Source organism: Mesoplodon densirostris, chromosome 18, assembly GCF_025265405.1.
Source record: "Mesoplodon densirostris isolate mMesDen1 chromosome 18, mMesDen1 primary haplotype, whole genome shotgun sequence".
NCBI lineage: Eukaryota > Metazoa > Chordata > Mammalia > Artiodactyla > Ziphiidae > Mesoplodon > Mesoplodon densirostris.
This window is the reverse complement of record NC_082678.1, coordinates 10,610,997-10,617,833: the sequence shown is the minus strand read 5'-3', so window position 1 is coordinate 10,617,833 and position 6,837 is coordinate 10,610,997.

The window sequence follows — 6,837 nt, the reverse complement described above, 5'->3', positions numbered from 1 at the left end:
CCTGGAATGTGACAAGTCCCGATTGAGATGCACTGGAATTGAAAAATATACACTGAACTTTATGTATTTAGTACCAAAAAAGTAAAATATCTCATTAATAATTTTTATGTCAATCACATGTTGAAATGAGTTTTAATATAGTGAGTTTAATAAAATATATTAAAATTAAATTCCCCTGTTTGCCTTTACCTTTCTAAATATGATTACTAGATAATTTTAAATTACTTAGGCTGCTCCCATTATATTTCTACTGGACAGTGCCGATTAAGAGGTGTCCACTTTCTGAAACTTCCATTGAAGCTTATAGTGTTTAAAAGAAGAATGAACTCCTCAGAATGAACTAAGTTGGGGTTTGAAAAACATTTTATTTCCAGTCTTTACTGTCCAGGCTCCTACAAGGGGACGATTCTTAATAGAACCTACACAACTTCATCTGGATGGGGATACACAAATAAAATCAAAAGCAGTACTCTGGCAACAGGACACTTTTGTACAGTCAAATAGGGCCCTTGGGAGAATCCTAGTGGAAAACTTCAAGGGAGAATGATGTGGAGGTTAGTGGTCACTTTCTCCTTCCTTCCACCCAACATCAGGAATATAATTTCACTATATGTACCGGTCCACGATGTTTTCCCCTTTCATGCACTCACTTAGGCGAGTTCTGTCCTGAAGCCGGAAAAATGCAAACCATAAAGAATGAATTAAACGTGTGAGTGCACTTGGAGGGTACAGCATCTGTAGGTCCCACTCACAGCAATTTGTTTTTCATCACTGGCATCTCAAACGCTCCAAAGCAGTTGTTTCTGCAGGCTTGTGGGATTTCCAGCCAAAAGGTCTCAGATTAGCAGTAATCTGGCCCCCACCCTTGCCTTATCATGCAGCCACAATAGAGGGCAGGGAGGGAAAAACACGTAAGACTGAATGGAAAAACAAGGCCAGCTTTAAGTGCAGAAAGAGTAGGCAACTATCCAGAATCTGGGAATTCAGAGGTGCCAGGAGAGCTCCAGCACACTAAGGAAAATGTTGTCCCGTAGCTGGCCGAAGCTCTTTACCCTTAAGGCTTTGAAGCCTGGTAAATGCACGTGCTCCCAGGTGTCCCCCATATTATTCATTCATACCTTAACGTGAATACCTTTCAGGTGAGCTCGATTTCATAAGTATTGATGGACCACCACGTGCGGCTGCCCTAAGCAGAATTTGATAAGACAGGGAGGGAAAGGGCAGAGACGGAAGGCAGGGAGAGCTGACGGACGGCGCTGTGAGAAATGCTTCCGCCAGAAGGGAACTGACGCACCAGCGGGCAGCACTGAGTGGGGCCTCTAGCCACACTTGGAGGCACTTCATTCCTCGCCGTGAGAGCCCTTCCGTCTTTCCCTCTCCCCCTCCCTGTCTCCCAGGCCCACAGGCTCCTCTGCTGTGGGGCCTGCTCCACCGTCTTGTTTACTTTCCTTCCTCCCGCACAAGCACAAAGACTGCGTCTTATTCCTCTACGTCCTTGGAACCTAGCACGGCACTTGGCACTTAAGTGCTTAATAAATGTTTGATGAATGAATCCGTAACCGCACCGCCCTGCCTTATGGTGTGTGGGGTGGGGCAGGGGCCTGGGGCCGGGGCACCAGGAGAATCTATCATCCTGCTGGTGGCACTCAGTTCCCAACCCCTGCATCAAACTCTGCCTGTGTTTCTCAACTCTGGACACAACATTCTGAAACAAAGACAAAGGGGAAGAGGCCTGAGACAGGTCGGGGCATGAAGATACCGCCAACTTTGTGCACACATACCTATTGAGATGCTGCCAGAATGTTGCTTTTGGCCTTTTCTCGTGGACACTTGCGTTACTGTTTTATCCCTGACCTCAGTAGGCTTTTTTAATGAGAAAAAAAGCATTATTATGACTTGTTTTGCTCTATTCTGTACCAAAGTAAATAAAAAGCAGAGTATCTCAAAACCCTACCCCACCATAGTAGATTATTATACTTTTTAACAAGCTGACTCATCACCGTTTTCCAGCACTTGTGATGTGCAGCATGTGAGTGCCTGGCACTCAGAAAGCCCACGGTTCCAGTAACAGTTGTGTGGCCTTGGATAAGGGACACAGGGAGACTCTTTGTCCTCTGGTTTCTTCAGTGTATTAAAGGAGATAATGGTATATTCAATGGGTATGAAAAAAGCTTAACATTCGTCTGCATGAAACTCTTTGAAATGCATGAAGGGCCCTACAGTGTATAAATATAACACTTGCCCTATAGTGTTCACTTAGAATCCTTGTCCGAACATTTATAAAATCTCTCTGTGGATGTGTACACACACACACACGAATATATTTTAAATTGCTTAATTGCTTTTAAAGTTTTAAAGTAAACACACTGAAATGATTATAAGGCATCTGTACAGTGTATCCAAAATGCAAGCCTGCCACAGTAAGAGCTATTTGAGAAACTAAATCACATCAATTCAAGAATAGCAATGAGCCAATTGATGAAATACTGCATTAGCAGCAGCCTCTGACCCCATACGAGGCCAGCCAAATGCTTTTTCCTCTCTTTGTAATTTAATCATTTTCAGTTAAATTAATTTCTTAAAATCCACTCAGATAAGCTGCCTGTGTTAAACACACACACACACCCCTCCAGGTGTAAGTGAAATAAAGGACAAACTGCACCCTAGTTGTGACTCTCTCCCTCTGCTTGGGTTTGGTAATGGACAATATCCTGTTCCTTTTTTCTCTATCTGAAAGCATTTTCCATAACTTCTTCCTGCTAATGTGTGATGTCAAGGGCCCCCAATCCCCCAAGATAGAGACCCAGTCACCACAATACAAAACTATGAAAATGCAGCCGTAAGAGACCCCACTGTCTCTGGCTTTTTTTTTTTTTTTTTTCCACGTTTAAAAAACCGAACACACACTAACTGGCTCGGGAGGTGGCTTTGTAAAGGTAGCAACTTTGAGAAGAGTGCTGACAAGCCCGCCCTGCACGTTTGTGCTCGGGCTTGCTGGTGGAGCGTATTCCACACACATCCAGGAATTTGTTTGAGGACTGAGCGTGGTTTAGTCATGTTTTAAGAATGTTCTCTCATTATCCTGACTCAGAGGGTGCAGCGAGCCAAGAAGGGAGGCCGCCCAGTGATACCTTCTGTTCCATCTGGTTTTCAAGAACTGCCTTCCGTGGTCCTGATGCCCATGGACTGATGTCACCGAGGTTCATTCCTTCACACGTTCTTTTCACAGGGCGCGAGCAAGAGCACTTTTTCCTGTTGACGTGTCTAAAACTGAGTGGCCTCGGGTTGGGCTGGCTGAGGGAGGGGAGAGGTGAGGGGAACCAGAGAAGGCTCTAGCCTGGAAGGAGAGGAGAGAACCAGGGACCAAAATGACCAGCCAAGAAATTTGTTTGGGAAAATAGAAATCTAAGAGCTGCAGTTTGGCAAGGTACTCTGACTCTTAATGAGAAAGGCAGAGGGAGAAGAGAGGGGAAATGGGATGAGGTGGGCAGGGGGAAGATGAGGAAGGAGAGGACGAGGAGAGCAAGACAGGAAGAAAGAGGTGGGGAGGAAAAGGAGCATGACTCAGTGTGGGACAGAAATGCATCTCTAAGAGACATCGTGAAGAAATGCACTGAAATGAGACTGGAAGTTGAAAATCAGGATATACTACCCAATATGGGAACTCTGGTCTTGTCAATGTCCTGAAAGTAGGAGAAATAGCTTTAATAATTCATCTTAATCATCTTGTGCCACTGGCCAAGCACATGCCTGAATGACATTTTGAAGTTTCCTCGACGGCTGGAATAAGCATCAAGTGGTCACATCTACCAGTTCTGGTGAGGGACCTCCTCACAGGTGTCCACATGATATGGCAGACATGCACATGCACACACGCACACACACGCACATGCACACACTTGCACACACATGTGTACATAGGCACACATGCTTTAAAAACCACCCCATGGGGCCTCCCTGGTGGCGCAAGTGGTTGAGAGTCCGCCTGCCGATGCAGGGGATACGGGTTCGTGCCCCGGTCTGGGAGGATCCCATATGCCGCGGAGCGGCTGGGCCCGTGAGCCATGGCCGCTGAGCCTGCGCGTCCGGAGCCTGCGCGTCCGGAGCCTGTGCTCCGCAACGGGGGAGGCCACAGCAGTGAGAGGCCCGCATACCGAAAAAAAAAAAAAAAAAAAAAAAAAACCCACCCCATGGCTTTCCACTGTACTTAGAATAAAATCCAACCCTAGATCTTGCAACCTCACCAGCCTTCCCTCACAACAGTTTTCCAGCCATACTGGCTTCTTTTCAGCTCCTCGAATCCCGTGAGCTCTCTCTCACCTCAAGACTTTCCCAACATTGTTTGCCCCACCTGTGCCCCTTCTCCACCCTCTGAGAGCTGGCTCCTCTCCATCCTTTGGGTCTCACCCAGAGAGGCCATCTTTGACCACTTTGTCTAAATAGGTTCCCACCCTCCCCATCCCCACCCCCAATATTCTCTGTCACTGCACCCTATTCGTGTCCTGGCGCTAATTACCATTGTTAGCATGTATTTATTGATTTGTCTACATGTAAATTGTGCTTGACACCCACCAGTCAAAGATTTGTTAAGTGAACAGACAGAATGTTCTAGATTCATTTGTTTGGGATGCACAGCTTGGAACACCGGCAGCAGTCCCAAGTAATCCACCTTCAGTGTCTCCTCCTCCTCCCTGCTGCGCCACACCTAGTACCCACCTAAGTCTTGAAGCGGTTCCCACTGCCTGCGGAAACCCTGAGAGGGCTCCCCCCCCACCCCACCCTCGCTAGAGGGAAAGGAAGCATCTGTCCTTGGTGGGAGAGGCAATGAGAGGCCACAAAGGGTTAAAGAAAGAAATTAGTTAGCCACTAATCTGATGCTACTTCCATAGAATTAGAAAAACAGAAAGTGAATCATAAAAGAAAGAGTCCTGGGACTCCCTGGTGGTCCAGTGGTTAGGACTCGGCGCTTTCATTGCTGTGGCCCCAGGTCCAAATCCCTGGTTGGGGAACTAAGATCCTGCAAGCCCCGCAGCATGGCCATAAATAAATAAATAAATAAATAAAAATTTTAAAAGAGTCCTGAAGAGAAGAGTGTGCAGGTATTAGAAATATTCTATGTCAGGGACTTCCCTGGTGGTCCAGTAATTAAGACTCCGCACTCCCAATGCAGGGGGCCCGGGTTCGATCCCTGGTCAGGGAAATAGATCCCGCATGACACAACTAAGAGCCCAAATGCTGCAACTAAAGAGCCTGCATGCCGCATGCCACAACTTAAGACCCGGCACAGCCAAAATAAATAAATAAATAAATTTTTTTTTTTTTTTTTAAAAAGAAAGAAATATTCTATGTCAGGGATGAATGCTCCTCTGTGTGGCACAGTCATCTGAGGAATCACTACTCCATCCCTGTGATTACAGAGGACACTTCACAGAGAAAAACCTCCATGGCTGCCAGGATCAGGAAACAGATGATTAGAAAGGAGGTCCCCCCGCCCCTCGCTGCCCCTGCTCCTCTAGCAAGCTGCCTTCTGGTTGTTGCTCGGCTCTCTCTCTCACTTGCTCGGCATTTTTATCCAAACAAAACATCACCAAGTAACATCCATTTCATGAAGGTCCACAAGTTGCTCAGTGCCCTGTTGATGAGAAGGATTTTTGTTGTTGTTGTATTTGGCCTGAATATTCATCTGTCCAGAGGCATGTTTAAAAATCACATGAGATCCCTGATGTAGCTTTCTGAAGCCCGAGTCTTGCTCAGAGCTTGATGATCGGTCCACAAATTAAACTGTTGGCCAAACATATATGGCTTGAGTTTATCCAAAGTCCAAACAAATCAGATACCCCTTCTGGACAGAAGTCAAGTTCTTTCCTTTGGTAATAATTTCTCAGAAATTCAGAAAAGCAGTATGTTTTATGTTCTCAAAGTTCTTATAATCACATCCAATCTTGTATCAGCTGCATCAATTGCCATAATGAAGGGTTTCAAAAAGTCTGAAGCTTCCAAAATGGATAAAGAAATCAAAGCCTGTTTGAACTTTTGAGAAATATCCCAGCAAACTTTCATGAGTTTGCTCTCTCTTTGTAAAACAGCACAACAGACTAGCTACAATCCCAAATGAGGAAAATCCTAAGGGATCCCCCAAAGGACATGCTTTTTTTAAATTAATGGTAGAGAGTTTGCCAATCTCTAGTAGAGTCTACTTTATTCTACAAGAGAATCATATCTCAAATATTTGACCTATGAAAGCCCAACAGGCATTGGTAAATTTCAAAGAGTTCACGGATGGCTGCAAGCCCCAAATTGGACACACCCTCACGATTAGGTATGAGGTCACAAAATGTCACTCTCTGAAATTCAGGATAAAAAGAAAATCAATCTAAAATTAACCACCATGGTATGAGCAACATAAGATTAACATTTTAAAAAAATAACAAGCTTTTGGAGATGTTTTATAAATTCGTGGGGTGATGTACCTTGATGTATCCTCAGACTTCAACAAGGAGAATTAAATCTACATAATACAAATAATCATGATAGCTACCATTTGCTGAAGAAGCTATCATGTGGCAGCTTCAAGGCCAGAAACTTTGCACTTGCTATTTCATTAATCCTCACACCAAGCTGGTGAGGAGGCTCTGACTGTTCCCATTGTAACAATGAGGATCTCAAGGTGTGAAGAGGGATAAAAGTTGTTCACTAGCATACAGCAAAGGCCATCGATGAGATTCAAACCCAGGGCTTCTCAACTCCGAACTATGCTGTCGATGGCGTAAGTGGAAGAGAAATGGTCCCGTAAAGTTGAGTAAAAAGGCAGTTAACTGAAACAAAGATGGGGTAAAA